Source organism: Bos javanicus, chromosome 4 (genome assembly GCF_032452875.1).
Source record: "Bos javanicus breed banteng chromosome 4, ARS-OSU_banteng_1.0, whole genome shotgun sequence".
NCBI lineage: Eukaryota > Metazoa > Chordata > Mammalia > Artiodactyla > Bovidae > Bos > Bos javanicus.
This window is the reverse complement of record NC_083871.1, coordinates 86,689,856-86,706,790: the sequence shown is the minus strand read 5'-3', so window position 1 is coordinate 86,706,790 and position 16,935 is coordinate 86,689,856. Positions and strand designations below refer to the sequence as shown.

At 37.5% G+C, this 16,935-nt stretch overlaps 1 long non-coding RNA gene across 1 annotated transcript in view; it reads left to right on the top strand.

Annotated features, from left to right (window-relative positions):
- The window catches only part of LOC133246813 (uncharacterized), a 110,330-nt gene extending 108,307 nt beyond the window's left edge, over positions 1–2,023 (top strand). Inside the window, exon 4 of the long non-coding RNA XR_009736188.1 lies at positions 1,910–2,023. This is a non-coding gene — a long non-coding RNA (uncharacterized LOC133246813). The remainder of the gene's footprint in view (positions 1–1,909) is intronic.
- Positions 2,024–16,935: the final 14,912 nt, after the last annotated feature.

The window sequence follows — 16,935 nt, the reverse complement described above, 5'->3', positions numbered from 1 at the left end:
AAAAGCAGAGACATTACTTTGCCAACAAAGGTTCGTCTAGTCAAGGCTATGGTTTTTCCAGTGGTCATGTATGGATGTGAGAGTTGGACTGTGAAGAAAGCTGAGCGCTGAAGAATTGATGCTTTTGAACTGTGGTGTTGGAGAAGACTCTTGAGAGTGCCTTGGACTGCAAGGAGATCCAACCAGTCCATTCTGAAGGAGATCAACCCTGGGATTTCTTTGGGAGGAATGATGTTAAAGCTGAAACTCCAGTACTTTGGCCACCTCATGCGAAGAGTTGACTCATTGGAAAAGACTCTGATGCTGGGAGGGATTGGGGGCAGGAGGAGAAGGGGACGACAGAGGATGAGATGGCTGGATGGCATCACTGACTCGATGGACGTGAGTCTGAGTGAACTCCAGGAGTTGGTGATGGACAGGGAGGCCTGGCGTGCTGCGATTCATGGGGTCTCAAAGAGTCGGACACGACTGAACAACTGAACTCATCTGAACTGAGGGGGTGCCTGGAGGATTTGGCCACAAGGCCTGTGAAATCTTAGCTCCCTGTACAAGGAGCAGAGCTGCAACCCTTGCATTGGAAGGCAAAGTCTTCACCACTGGACCATCAGGGGAGTCCCCAAAATATACATTGTATTAACAGTGCTTATATCTCTAAATGATACCTTTGACAAAGAGCTATTTCTTGCTTTCTTGTTTTCTTTCTCAAACTTTAATATTTGTTTAAAAACTTTTCTTCTGTATTAGCTCAGAATCTAGAAAAGATTTTTAACTATAACAATACAAGGCGAGCACTAAATTATATTACTTCAGGGCTTGTATCTTGGCAAGAAGAAGGAATGGTTGGTATTAATGGGAGCATAACAGTTCTGAAAGAAAACCAGCTCATGGCATTATGAATCATAGGGCTCTAAAACATTTATAAATGAATAAAAAGGCTTGGGGCTGACATGAATTATGAGTCTCATTAGGGCACTATAATATCTCCAGCAGTGCTTCAGAGGGAAATGACACCTCCCAAGAAAAGTGTTAAGACTTCTGTTACATTATTTTTCTCCTAGTAATTGGCTATGGTCAAGGTGGGCTATGATCTGTATCCCTGGAGTACACATGGCAACATATCTCTGCATATAAATGTTTCCGTCTGTCAAGATCCTGTAAGACTCCTTTCTTCTAAGTGCCAAGCATTACTGTTGACCTTCAAGAAATAATAACAGGCCCTAGTATGAGGACAGCATTTCCAATCCTTCCATTCCTTTAAATAGAGCTTATGTAGGCTACAATGATCCTATTATTTTCCACGTTGATAGACAGCAATATTGAAGAAGATAGCTTCCAGAAAAAAAAATTTTTTTACTTACAGTGGTTATGAAAAAGAAAAAAATAAGTGGTAAACTCCTTATTCATGCAAATATAAATGCTCTTAGAATTAGCACACCTTTGATTTTTATCATCTCATTTCGGCTTTGGCTAATGTATCTTCACTAATTATGAAGTTAGTGAATTGAGAGAGAAGCCTGCATTATCAGTCATTCCCAAGAAAAGCTTGTATTATTGTAAAAAAATAAATAGGCTTATCAAAGTGTGGCTTTAAGCAATGGCAAATTTAATTTAAGGAAAGTACACACATTACTTCTAATGTCTGTCTCTCTACCAATCAACTATGATGACGACTAATTAGAAATATTGTGACTGCAATGTGTGGCAGGGATACTGCTCTATGATTGCTGAGCTTCTTTTTCCTCCTAGGACAAGATGTGGACTTCAGAGCCCAGCCTCCTTTTAGTGATATAGGGCCGTGTTACTGAGTTCTGGTCGATGAATGTGAATGGGGGTGATATTTGCTCCTTCTAGTCTGGCCTCTAAGAACATCCTGAGTGATACCTTCTGCTCACTCTTTTCTTCTTGCCAGTTGATCACAGTCAGGTAGAGGACTCCAAGGCCTTAGCAAAGTGAGAAGCTAACAGATCAAAAGGATCCTAGGTGCCTGAAAAATGCCACAACTCTTTGATAACCCCTATCTGATATAAGGTAAGTGATGAACATTTATTATGTTAAGTCACTGAGATTTGGAGGTCATTTGCCATGGTTCTTAGCCTACTTTTGTGAATTAATAATAAACACATTTTTAATTTAAAATGTATGAAAATACAAACTCAAAATATTTCCAGGACACACAGCAAAATGGAAGGTGTGTTTTCCTTCCTTAGTCATGGGTTACAGGAATGTGTTCTCAGAGATCTATAGATTTTAATTTATCAGAAAATTGTGCTGTTAAACTGGTAAATTATTGGACCAAATTAAGCAATTCTTAGAGGAAAGCACTTTCAGGAATGTAGTTTGGCAGATAATCCACCAGCCAATTCAAGAGAGACAACAGACTTGAGTTCAATTCTTGGGTCAGGAAGATCCTTCTGGAGAAGCAAATGGCAACCCACTCCAGTGTTCTTGCCTGGGAAATCCCATGGACGGAGGAGCCTGGCAGGCTGCAGTCCACAGGGTCGCAAAGAGTCAGACACAACTGCGCAACTGAGGGCGCACACACACACACACACACACAGAGTAGCACACGTCCAGTCATTATTTGGATCCCATCTTCTGTCACTTTATCCCAGTTTCTACTGCTGGCTCAGTCTCTTGGCCTTCCAATCCCAGTGACCATTCCTAGATGTCAGAGTTCAATATCTGACCACACACCATCAGAAAAGCTCTGTCTTCCATTTTCCTTTTCTTCTCTATTACAATTTGGTTAGTTTGTAGAATAATTGCTACAATTAGTATGTAAAGTTTGGCATGTTCATTGGGATTTGCTCTGCTAATCAGACTAACTTATAGCTTATGAAAGCCTTTTTTGGGGTAGTGATTACTATCTACATGTTTTCTGTGTGACTTACCAGTACAGAAGACCTGAATCATTGTAGCAAGTACAGAAGATATTAAGGAGAAGAGAAAAATAATGCTTTTACTTTGAAACCTGCCATAGAATATAAAGCTCATTTTGGTATATTTTAACCCTAAGGTATGAATACATAAAGCACATATAGATAATTAAGAAATCCATCTATAGTATTCCTAATGTCATAAAACTAAAGCAGGGCTAGTCTCTTAAATCATGAGTTCTTATACTTTCCTTTAGGAAGAACTCTACTTGTTTCTCAGGAAGCTTTACATCTCCCTAAAATTTGTATCCTGATGTCTTAACCTTCCAGGACTTCATAGTGTGACTGTTTGTAAACAGGGTCATTGCAGATGTAAGTGGTTAAGATGAGTTCTTACTGGTGTAAGAGGGGTCCCTATTCCAGTTTTACTGGTGTCCTGATAAAAAGAAGAAATTTGGAGACAGACACACATACACACACACGGGGAGACCGGCCTTGTGAAGACAGAGATCAGCCAAGGGACAGATTGCCAGCAAGCCATCAGATACTAGGTCAGAGGCACGGAACACATTCTTGCTCCCAACTCTCAGAAGGAATCAAACTAGGAGTGATATCAACAAGATAGTGGAATAGAATAATGGTCACCTGCTTCTTTACCCTCAACTCAGCAACAATAACTTGGCAGCCTTCAAGTTATTGCCAACAATAACTAGGCAAAAGGACCTTTGTGGAAGCTTTGGGATCCTAGTAAGAGACTGTGAAACACTAGTAGAGGCCGTGACCCAAGAAGGGTGTTTTGAAAAGGCAGCCCATGCCCAGGTGGCAGACTTGCCAATCCCAACTACAGACTTGAAAATAGCCCTGTCTCCCGGGGGACTCAGCTACAGCCGGGAGACAGGGGGACTTGCCTGGCATCATCCTGCCACAATACCATCTGCCAAGGGATTGTGCAGAAGTCACGCCCACCCATGCCCCAGGTATCCAGCCAGCCAACCCCAGTCCTGGCTGTGGACCCTGAAGGGGCATGTGTTCTAGCTCCAACCTCTCTCAAGATGCTAATCTTACCTCCAGGGATCCCCTGGGAGATATGTCTATCTGTGCCTGAGGCAGGCCCTCCAACCTGTGTCCAACTTCAAATCCTGAAATAGCTCTGTAATTTGGCTCCAACCGCTCTCAGTCCTGAACGAGGAATTCTCTTGTTCATCCAGGGACCCACCAGAAGACACATTCTTGTGTGTACCTGGAGATAGGCCTGATGACCTCAGTCCAACTGCAGATGTTAGAGGGACCCTGACACCCTTGACATCTGTCTTCAGGCTCTCACAGCCATGGTCCAGGAGCAGTCATGTCTGCCCAACGACCTCTTCTTGCTTCTCATGGCCCTTCACACTCCTTGGCTTGTGGCAGCATAATTCCAGTCTCTACCTTTGCCTTCCTCCTTGTGTCTCAACCCCTCCTCCCCTTTACTCTTTTAAGGATACTCGTCATTGGATTTAGGTAGGGTCCACCTGGATGAGTTCATCTGAAGATTCTTAAATAATCACATCTACACAGATCCTGGGCTTCCCAGGTGGTGCTAATGGTCAAGAACCCGCCTGCCAAAGCAGGAGATATAATAGATGCTGGTTCAATCCCTGGGTTGGGAAGATCCCCTGGAGGAGGGCATGGCAACCCACTCCAGTATTCTTGCCTGGAGAATCCTATGGACTGTAGCTCATAGTTTATGGGCTACAGTCCATAGGGCCACAAAGAATCTGACATGACTGAAATAACTGAGCATGCACTCACACAGATCCTACAAAGGTTTCATCCACACATAGTGGGGTTCAGACCCAGATATATCTTTTGAGGGGCCAATATTCAATACCATCTTAAAATAGATAATAACTGGAGAGTGATAAACCTTGGGTATATAGAAAGTGCTGGAAATAGGCAATATAACTGCTAAATAAGGATGACAACATCTTAAAATAGATAATAACTGGGAGACAATAAACCTTGGGTACATAGAGTGCTGAAAATATGCAATATAACTGCTAAATAAGGACTTTTGAAATAGATGACAATTTTTGTAATACTGCAAAGGAAACTCTATTAATAGTCTAAAACTAAAAATACTAGTCTATCTCAACAAAACTTGGGAGTAGAGGGGAGTAGAAGGTTAAGGGAAATGAAAGTATTTCAAAACTGCTAACTTGTTGGAGGGAGGATGAGAGCAGTGGGGAAGTAGAACATCTTGATGGAGAAACAGCTGGAGGATTGTTTTCTATTATCAGAGAACTAAGTGATGTGAGATTCAGAAAGTGGAAGGGAATTTTCTGTCTTTTAATAAGAAAGAAGAAATGAGCGACAACTCTATTAACTCCTCCCCACTAAAAAAAGAAAGCAGGAAAGCAACATTGCAAACAGGTACTAGCATAACAAAAATGGAAGATGTATATTAAGTAAATCACTAAAAAACAGTTGCACCAAAATTATTACATAAATCTAATATAATTGCAATTAGGAGCCCAATAGGGATTTTAAAAAAATATTGAGTTTCAATAATCTTCGAGTTCATATGGAAGAATCAGTTCAGTCGCTCTTTGTGATCCCATGGACTGCAGCACACCAGGCCTCCCTACCCCTCACCACCTCCTGAAGTTTGCCCAAGTTCATCAACATCAGTGATGCCACCAAGCCATCTCATCCTCTGATGCCCCCTACTCCTGAAAAGAATATTCTCATATATTCTTATGTATAGGTGGCATAAACATGAATTGTTACAACATCCATGGGTATCAGTCTGGTAGTATTTACTAGCTAATTCCACACAACCATTGCACTTTTGCAAATCTAAATAAAAGCCACGATGTGAGTTCTAGGGACTGAATTATGTCCCTCCCAGAATTCATATTTTGAAGTCCTAACCTCCAACATGATGGTATTTAGAGACAGGGCCTTTGGGAGATAGAGTTAAAACAGGTCATGAGGTTGGTGCCCTCATGATGGGGTGACTGACCTTATGAGAAAGGATACCAGAGAGTGCATCCTTGCTCTTGCCTTGCCTGTCCCTTCTCTGAAATTTAGTGCATTCCTGTAATTGAACTCTACTTAATAGTGCTTTCTATTATGCATGTTTGTATGTATCACTATCATGTCAAGAGCTTGTGAAAACAGATTGCTGCTTCCCATTGCCAGAATTCTGATGCAGTAGATCTATGTAGAGACCTAAAATTGTATTTCTAAAAACTTTCTAGAATAATGCTGATGCTGATGGTCAGGGGCTGACACACTGAGTACCAGTTGTCACTGAGAACTCAGTTGAAGTACTGAGTACTTCTGTGAAGTAATAAAAGAGAACATCTGCGCTACATACAGTCATAATGAATAGAAAAAGACACACCTCTAAACTACGTAGAGTGCTCAGTCTCTAAGTTGTGTCTGATTCTTTGCAACCCTCTGGACTGCAGCCCACCAAGGTCCCCTGTCCATGGGATTTTCCAGGAAAACTACATCTATAATGAAGTAATTAATATAATACTCAAATATGCATAACTACATACATATGTAGTTACATATATGCATAACTACACTATGTTTAGAAATGTAAACATAGATGCTAAAGCATTTTTTTAAGCAAGGAAATGATTATCAACAAAATTTGGATAATGGTTATTTCTGATGGGAATAGAAAAGACAGGAATAGAAAAGGCACCTGGGGAGTGTTCAGTTCTGAAAGTGTCCTTTTTCTTTATATAAATGATGTTTTCATAGTGTTGACATTATAATTATTCTTTATTCTATTTTTTAATGCATTCTTCTGTTCTTAGATCTTGTAGACTCTTTGATGATGGTCATTCTGACCCATGTAAGATAGTGCCTCATTGCGGTTTTGACTTGCATTTCTCTAATAATTGGCATTGAGCTTCTTTTCATGTGCCTATTGGCCATCTGTGTGTCTTCTTTGAAGAAATGTCTATTTCAGTCTTCTGCCCATGGGTTGTTTTTGATTTTGAGTTTTCTGAGTTGTCTGTGTATTTTGAAAATGAAACCGTTGATCAGTCACACTGTTTGTGAATATTTTCTCCCAGTCCATAGGTTATGTTTTCATTTTGTTCATGGTTTCCTTTGCTGTGCAACAGCTTATAAGTCTGATTAGGTCCCATTTGTTTATTTTTGCTTTTATTTCTTTTGCCTTGGAAGACTGACCTAAGAAAACATTGGTATGATTTATGTCAGAGAATGTTTTTCTATGTTCTTTTTTAGGAGTTTTATGGTGTCATGTCTTGTATTTAAGTCTTTAAGCCATTTTGAGTGTATTTTTGTGTATGGCATGAGGGTGTGTTCTGGCTTCATTGATTTACCTGTAAGCAAAGGCAATCTTAATGATAGATGGAGTAACAAAAGTTATGTGAGTAGCTTTGAAAAAATAGTTTTGAAAAAAACTTTATGGAATTAATAGATATTGTAAGAAGGTCTTAACTTTCCCTAGTGACTAAACTTTCTGTTGAACTATAGACTATTTAACAATAGAATACTTTTGCGACCTCCATGGATTGTAGCCCACCAGGCTTCTCTGTCCATGGGATTTTCCAGGCAAGAATACTGGAATAGATTGCCATTTCCTATTCCAAGGGATCTTCCCACCCAGGGATTGAACCCATGTCTCTTGCATCTCCTGCATTGGCAGGCAGATTCTTTACCACTAGCGCCACCTGAGGAGCCCAGAATAATACTAAGAAGTAAGTAAATAACTTGTTGAATGTTTTTGCCCACTGTGTACATAGTGGGGGTAACAATAAATACTGGTTAATGATCACAGTGGATTTGGGGCTTACAGATGCCTAGCAGGGATTCAGATTTGGAATTTTCACAAAGATTCTAAGGTAACACCTTTCAATTTTAAGAATGATAAGAATGATGCTGTGCCCCTGAGTGATGCAGACTTTTAAAAATATTTATTGTGTTATGAAGATATTTACTGTCAGTTCTGTATCCTGGGAGATGCTTTATTATTCATTTCAGAGCAGCCCAGTCATGGATTTAATTTTATTGACGTCACTGCAAATAATCTGCGCATGAAGTGATGGGGACACACCACTCCTTGACTCACATCAGGAATTAGGTCTCACTTCTTCCTTGCGTGGAGGCATGTGTGTATACACTCCCCTCTGCTGGAAGACAAGGATTATAGAGACACAATTTCATCACTGCTTGTGACAGATGCTAAGAATATGGGAAAAATTAGAATAAATAAACTTCTAACTAATCTGATGTTACTTACTATAATCTCCAGGGCATGAAAAATAGGCTTCAGAGTAGAGAAAAATGGTTAAGAAGCTGGCAAGAGAAGATGCGTCTTGAACTATAAGCTTTGGATCATATCATTTAGATATTCTAAAATAATTATAAATAAAAATTTAATAATTATGTATACTCATCATCTTGTTTATAAATTTTTTCCTCTGGAAATATTTTTCAAAGTGAAGTAATCTCCTGGGAACCCACAACTCTTGTATAAATTGAAACAGCTATTTTATTGAACAGCAAAGCCAAGGTGTATTAACTTTGGCCATAGTGACCTCATCGGGCCCAGGTTAAGTAGCGAATAATCTCTACCTAATCCTAGAATAGAAACCTTTATAACAGGTGATATAGGAAGAGAACACAAAATAATTTCCTATTTACGTCTTTCAAAAACTTCCTGAAATTTTTCTTACTATTTTGTTTGTTTTGGAACTCAAAACTCACTGTTTTGTTTGTTTTGGAATTCAGGTGCAGAGAATTGGAGTAATCACACTCCTTATTGTATTATCACCCTTTGTTCTTGCATAGTCTGGTTAAACTGCTTTCTCAGGTTAATCTCCCACCAGCATTGCAAGAGTTCCTTTTTACACACATCTTCACCATCACTTGATGTTATCTACCTATGTTTGCAAAACTGGAGGAGAACAATTTTTACCTGAAACTAAGATTATGAGCCTTGACCCTGAACAGATTTTGTGAGCATGGAATTTGAGAGTGATCAATTAATATGAGGAAGCTTTTCTTCCAGTAACATTAAAAAGATTTTCATGTAATATTCTCCTATTGCATACAAAGAAGTTACATAGAGAAAATATAATTGAAGGTTTTCCAGAAAATACGTACCTTTCATTATTTGGTCAAGTCTCCTCAACTTGAATATATTTGAAGACTCATTTCCACATGAGTACATTTTTTTCCCTTTTTAAAAAAATTTCAAGGAGTTGACAGCAGAAATAAATTCATTGAATGGACATGAATCTATTATATTGGTACTTGAAAAATTCTAGTGACTATCCTAAAATAAAAGAAAATAGAAAAATAATTATGTAATGAAAAAGAATACCATGTTAATATAATGAAGGTCTTTTCTTTCCCAAATAGATTTTCTTCCCCAAAGTTTATTTTCTATATAGACTTTGGTCTTGAAAGCAAATAAAAAAAGAGAAAAAATGGTTTATTTTTAAAATTAAACATGAGTAGTAGGTGATTTTAATACATTAAGACTGCCAACTAGAAAAAAATTCTAAATTATAAGACATCTACCATATGGCAAGTAATTAGGAAAAATACTTTGCAAAGAGTTGTAGATGAAAGAAAATTATTTAGTAATGAGTAGAAACAACTATTTAAAATAATTCATTTAATTGTCTTGACATTTGAAACTAAAACTCTAAAGAGAAAGAATTTTAAATCTCTCTATGATTAAAATAGAATTTAGGCTTTGGAACTAATTTAGCTGGAAATTACTGGAAGTTTATAATGGTTATAGAACCTAATGAAGTTGGGCTTTGTTTTTTCATGAATGGAGAGAGAATAAATAATGGATTTGGTGTCAAAAATAATTTACTGTGGAATTGTGATTTACTGTGGAATTGTGATTGATTCTGACTATCCAGTGACTAGTTCTGAGAGAGATGGTATTAAAATCTTGTTGTATTATTTGACCCATGACATTACTACTTTGGCCACATGATGCAAACAGCCTACTCACTGGAAAAGCCCCTGATGCTGGGAAAGACTGAAGGCAGAAGAAGAGGGCGACAGGATGAGATGGTTGGATGGCATCACCGATTCAATGGACATGAACTTGGGCAAACCCCCGTAGATAGTGAGGGACAGCGAGGCCTGGCATGTTGCAGACCTTGGGGTCGCAAAGAGTTGGACACAACTTAGTGACTGAACAACAACAAATCATGTAATTTTTTCTGAACTTGTTTCATGGTGTATACAAAAAAAAAAAAAAAAATCACCCTCAATTCTTTGTGTCTCTACAGATTGATGATAATCCAAAGATTTTTAGGTGGTTATGACTACTATGTAAAAGGTGGAGTTTCCGGTGCTCTATAACTGCAACAGGAAAACTGCTGGGGGAAGAATGGGAATAGGCTGCCTTTGTTATGCTAACTTAGCTGTAGGCAAATTTTGTTTCAGACTGAGGGCGAAGCACCAGATCTATGTGGAGGAACGCTTTGGCTATGCAGGAATAATAGCTTTCTATAATAATAATCAATTTTACATAAAATCAATAATGTTGAGCTGAGGTCTGTCCTTACTCAGTGAAATAAGGCAAAAGGGAAATTGCCCCTGGCTAAATCTTGAGATGTCAGCCTTCCTTTCCACTGTGACTGTCTCAAGTTTTTTTGTCTCAAGTTTTTCACCTTCTCTGACCTCAAACAGGGAAGGAGAAACTAGTCTTATTGAAACCGATTCCTTTCCCTCTTCTTTAATATATTAAGAGAATGGATTAGATGTGGAGATAAAAGAAAAGGGAAAACTCAAAGACAGGAAATTCACTGAACAGTGAGGTCATTTACTGAAATGGAGAAGACAGAGAAGAAATAAATTGTAATTGAGGGCAGTCAAGAATTCTTTATTTGTCCCAAAATATGTGAAATTATTTGTTAAACCAGAACCTTATGGGGAACACATGTACACCTGTGGTGGATTCATGTTAATGTATGGCAAAACCAATACAGTATTGTAAAGTAATTAGCCTCCAATTAAAATAAATAAATTTATATTAAAAAAAGGTACTTTCTAACTTTTTAGAAACTGGAATAAATGAAATATTTTAATTAATTTTACTTCAGTCTTTAAATTTTTAGGTAAGATACAAGATGCCTTTAAAAATGTACCCATTTTTAAACCAAAGCAGAGGAATATAAAAATACTTTCTTTAAAAAAAAAAAAGTAAAATTTCACATTTACATAAGACAAATCAATTCAAAAGCTTCTACAGAGCACGTAGGTAATAAGATTTAGCCTCAGATGAATTTCCCCATGATTCCTTTTACCCACCCAAAGTATTTGATATCTCACACCACTAATACAAAAAATATGGGGTATTTATGGGGATAAACTCTCTTCTAGAGAAGTCCTGATATGATGAGATTAAATTATGCCAAAAATACTTTTGAAATGCAATATATATAACACTAACTGAAAGTGAAAGTTGCTCAGTTGTGTCTAACTTGTTTGCAACCCCATGAACTGTAGTCCAACAGTCTCCTCTCTCCATGGAATTCTCTAGGCAAGAATACTAGAGTGGTTTGCCATTCCCTTCTCCAGGAATCTTCCCAACCCAAGGACCAAACCCAGGTCTCCTCATTGCAGGCAGATTCTTTACTGTCTGAGCCATCAGGGAAACTCTAACTAGAAAGATGGTTTTGAAATTTAAAAATGTTGAGAAATTTGGATTACAGTGATTATAACCTGTCTGGTTGATTAATCCCATAAATCTATCTTCACAGTTGCTTAAACTAAACTGACTTAAAAGTATTTCTGTGATACTCAGCTCAAATCTCACTCTTCCTGTTCCATAATTCTTCAATTACTGGCTTGAATGCTAAGTTGCTTCAGCATGTCTGACTTTTTGTGATCCTATGGACTCTAACCCACCAGGCTTCTCTGTCCATGGGATTCTCCAGGCAAAACTACTGGAGTAGGTTGCCATGCCCTCTTCCAGGGCATCTTCCCAATCCAGGGATCTAACCCTAGTCTCATGTCTCCTGCATTGGCAGGCGGGTTCTTTACTGCTAGCCACCTGGGCTTCCCTAGTAGCTCAGATGGTAAAGCATCTGCTTCTATGCAGGAGATCTGTGTTCAATCCCTGGTTCAGAAAGATCACCTAGAGAAGGAAATGGCAACCCACTCCAGTATTCCTACCTGGAGAATTCCATGGACAGAAGAGCTTGGAGGGCTACAGTCCATGGGGTCTCAAAGAGTTGGACACAACTGGCAACTAACACACACACACACACCCTTGGGAATGACTAATTCCAATTCCCTTAGTTAAAGAATAGTCCCAGTGACTGGTTCCCTGGCCCTGAATTTCACTTGCTCAGTGACTCTGACACATCTGATTGTCTGCACTATCCACCATTTCCATCTCTACTTTCATGCTTCCACCTGCTGATGGTGCGGTCTTGTCTCATGTGGGTAGATAGCCTGAATCTTGGACTCACTGTGTCTTGTGTATCACTTATTTTTTCCTTCATGGATTGTACCTCAATTTAATTGTCTTTGTTCGCATTATCACCTGACTCTCTCACTTGACTCAAATAAAATTCTCAGCTTTTGTTCCCATATATATATGTATTCCAGAGCTATTACCCAGATCTTTAACATCCCCCCAGACTGAGTCCCAGGCATAATTCCTTGATTATCAGGATCAATGTCTGTTTCTCTCTTTTGCCCAGAATTTTTTGTATGCTCCATAATGACACTGTTGTTGATAAGATACTTTGTCTCCATATATGCTCGAATTCCTATCAAAAAGTATTGTTTTGTTTATCATCATCACAGAATAAAGCTTTCAGTTGTATATGACACTGTTAGATACTCGAAAAAAGTAAATTTGACAGCACTGGTTCTTATATTTCAGGAAGTTATGATTAAAAAGGAGATAGAGGCACACATTTTTTAAAATAAAATTCTACGTTATCTGAGTAATTTGTTATACTTATAGTCCAAGGGCATTAGTCGAACCCACCAGAGATGATGAATGTTGATTCCGTGTCATCCTATTTCAAGGAATTTATTAAATGTATCTGTCAATGTTTTTATGAGAACAGTGATCCAGGACACAGTGATGAAATGTGACTTTGAAGTAGATTCCTAAATCCACCATGCTGCCGATCCTCACTCCCACTATGTTTTCTTCCCTCTTTCTCATGTTTCTGGGATATTTATTTCTTCAGTTGGTGGTCACAGTATTTAAAATATGTGATTAAAACCAGTAAGCTTAAATATATAAATATGTCCTTGTGTGCAAAAGAAAAGACTCAGTTGATGCCAGAGATGTTAGAGGACTAATATGGCAAACACTTACCATTCTCTAGCCAATGTCACTGCTTGGTAAAACAGGACCATAGGGAAGGATGTTGTTTTTCTCCCCTTTAAGCTTATAAGGTAAACTGAAGTGTCAGGCTGGACCAGAAAAGAATCAAATCAGTTATAGAATGAGTCAGTCATGGGTACCATTCATCAAGAAGAAATAGATGAAGACTTCTGTTATTGTACAATAAAACAAATCAGCCAATCTTCTCCATAAAAAAGAGAAATAAAACTGGGGGAAAAGCTGACAAAAATAACCAGAGTTCTTGAAATCAACAAAAGGCAGATAAATTGAGACACTCATTCTTGAAAATTTTCTAGATCTTCAGATAAGAATAGCACATGATTTCAAATCAACCATTACAGATATGTGCAAAGAATTAATGGAAATTGCATTAAGAAAGTGAAAATATGATACCAATTACTAAATACTTAGGGAATTTTAATAAAGGAAGAAAATGTATGAAAGAAAACCAAACTGAAACTTAGATTTAAAAGTGTAATAACTGAAATGAAAGATTCACAACATGGGCTCAATAGCAGATTTGAGATAGGAGAAGATAAAAATAGAGAACTATAAAGTAGATCAACAGAAGTGATCCAATTTAAAGAACAGTGAAAAAAGACTGAAGGAAAATGAACCTATTGAATTCTATAAAGCACATAAAAATATCTGTAACAGCAGCTCCAGGAGAAGAGGAGAATAAAAGTGGGCAGGGTAGATATTTGAAGAAATAATGGCTGAAACTGTCCCTAGTTTGATGAAAAGCATTAATTTACACATCCAAGAAGCTTATCAAGCTATAAGTTAGATAAACACTAAGAGATTCATAGTAAAACTTCTGAAAGTAAACACAAAAATAAAAACTTGAAGGCAGCAGGAACAAAATAATTCATCATGTACTAGGAAACCGCAAAATGATTAACCACTGACTTCTCTTCAGGGCTGTAGTCCATGGGCTTGCAGAGGTGGACGTGACTGAGTGAGCATACAACACGCACTCATCAGAAACAATAGAAACCAGAAGGCAGTAAACTGACATAGGCAAAATGTTCAAAGAAGACAAACCTGTCATCCAAGACTTCCATAATCCTCTAAACTTTCCTTCAGAAATGAAAGTGAAGTATACACATTCACAGATAGAAACTGCAAAGAATTTATTGCCTGCAGACTTGACCTAACAACAAATACCGAAGGAAATTCTTTACGTTGAAGGAAAATGACTATAGATATAAACTTGAGTCCACAGTAAGGAATGAGAAATGCCAGAAGTTTTTAACAGGTAAATAAAAAGAATTGTATATACATTCCCTCTTTTTTTTTAAATGTAAGATTGTTCAATGTAATAATTATAATACTGTTATGGAGATGGGTGTGTGTGTGTGTGTGTATGTGTGTGTGTGATAATTATAGCAAAGAATGGAGGAAGAAATGGCATTACATTGGAGCAAATTTTCTAGTTTACAAACGTTAAGTCAGCATTAAACTCAAGTAGATTGAGGTAAGTTTAAAAAGTATATTGTAATACCAAGAACAAACACAGATAGATGGATAGGCAGACAGATTAAAAAAAAAAAAACAAATGATGAAAAAAACTATGGAATTAAGATGGTAAATTAAAACATTTACACAAAAGAAGTAAAGAGGGAAAAAGAAACAAAAACATGAGACATAAAAAAATAAATAGCAAATCAGATCAGATCAGATCAGTCACTCAGCTGTGTCCAACTATTTGCGACCCCGTGAACCGCAGCACACCAGGTCTCTCTGTCCATCACCAACTCCCGGAGTTCACTCAGACTCATGTCCATCGAGTCAGTGATGTCATCCAGCCATCTCATCCTTTGTCGTCCCCTTCTCCTCTTGCCCCCAATCCCTCCCAGCTTCAGAGTCTTTTCCAACGAGTCAACTCTTCGCATGAGGTGGCCAAAGTACTGGAGTTTCAGCTTTAGCATCATTCCTTCCAAAGAAATCCCAGGGCTGATCTCCTTCTGAATGGACTGGTTGGATCTCCTTGCAGTCCAAGGGAATAGTAGATGGAAATCCAAATGTATTAATAATTGGCTTAAGTATTAAGTGACTAAACATTTCAGTGCAAAGGCAGAGGTTGCCAGACTTGATGAAAAGCAAGATCCAAAGATACGTTGTCTAGAAGACACACACATTAGATTCAAAGACACAAGTAAGTTAAAAAGATAGAAAATGATACACTACACAAACAGTAACTGTGAGAGAGGAATTTAAGTAGCTATAGTACTATCAGACAAAATTGAGTTTTAGAAAATAAATATTCCTAGAGACAAAAGAGGGACATTTCTTTAAAAGATTAATAGCATCTGAACAATATACAAATTTTAAATGTATATACTCTTCACAGAGCTCAAAATATTTTAAAAAAAAGATTTGACAACTGGAAAGAGACACAGAAAATTCAGTAATTATAGTTGAATATTTTAATACTCCTCTTTCAGTAATTGATAAAATAACTCAGCAGTAAGTATATAAAAGAACTGAAAACATTATCAACAAATCCAGTCTGTGTAACTTATGGAATACTCAACTCATCAACATTAAAATATACACTCTTTTCCAGTGCACACAGAACACTCTCCAGGATAGGCCATAGGCTAAGCCATAAAACAACAAATTTACAACAAATTTAAAATGATTTATAATAAATTTTTAAATGATTGAAATTCTACAAAGTTTGAACTACAGGCATATTTAAATCTCCATGGACGGAAAGCCTGGCAGGCTACAATCCATAGGGTCACAAAGAATCAGACAAGACTGAACTGACTTAGCATGTAGCAAGAGAGAGAAATTAGGAAAACTCTCAAATATTTGGAAGTTATACGACATACTTCAAAATAATCCCTTGGTCAAAGAAAAAAATACTAGAGAAGATTTAAAATATATATCTTGAATTAAATGATAAAAAAGTACAAAATAGCAAAGTGTAATACCAAAAGTGAAAGTTGCTCAGTCGTGTCCAACTCTTTGCTACCCCATAGACTATACAGTTCATGGAATTCTCCAGGCCAGAATACTGGAGTGGGTAACCTTTCCCTTCTCCAGGGGATCTTCCTAACCCAGGGATCAAACCCAGGTCTCCCACATTGCAGGCAGATTCTATACCAGCTAAGCCACAAGGGAAGTCTGTAATACCAAAAGATGATTCTTTTTAAAAAAATCAATAAAATTGATAAACCTTTACTTAGACTGATATAGAAAACCATGAAGATACAAATTGTCAAAATCAGAAATGCAAAGGGGAACATCATTATAGGCCCTACAGAAATTAAAAGGGCATATTTAAGAAATATAACAAACTGCATGCCATAAACTGAAAAAAAAATAAATGAAATGGAAAAATCTTAGAAAGGACTCAAATTACCAAAAATTTCTCAAAGAAAAATGGAGAGGGGGGAAGCTGAATAAATGTTTATCAAGTAAAGATCTAGAACCATAATTTAAAATATTCCAATTAAAGAAAAACAGCCCAGGCCCAGAAGACTTTACTTTTGAGGAAGAAATATTAGTGCTACAAAGACTCTTTCAGGAACAAGAGGAGAGACCACTTACCCTCTCATTTTATAAGGACAGTATTACTCTCATACCAAAGATATCTTGGAAAAGAAAACTATAGCTCAACATCCCTCATGAAAAGATTCTTTACCAACTGAGCTGTCAGGGAAGCCCAAAATCCTTTAA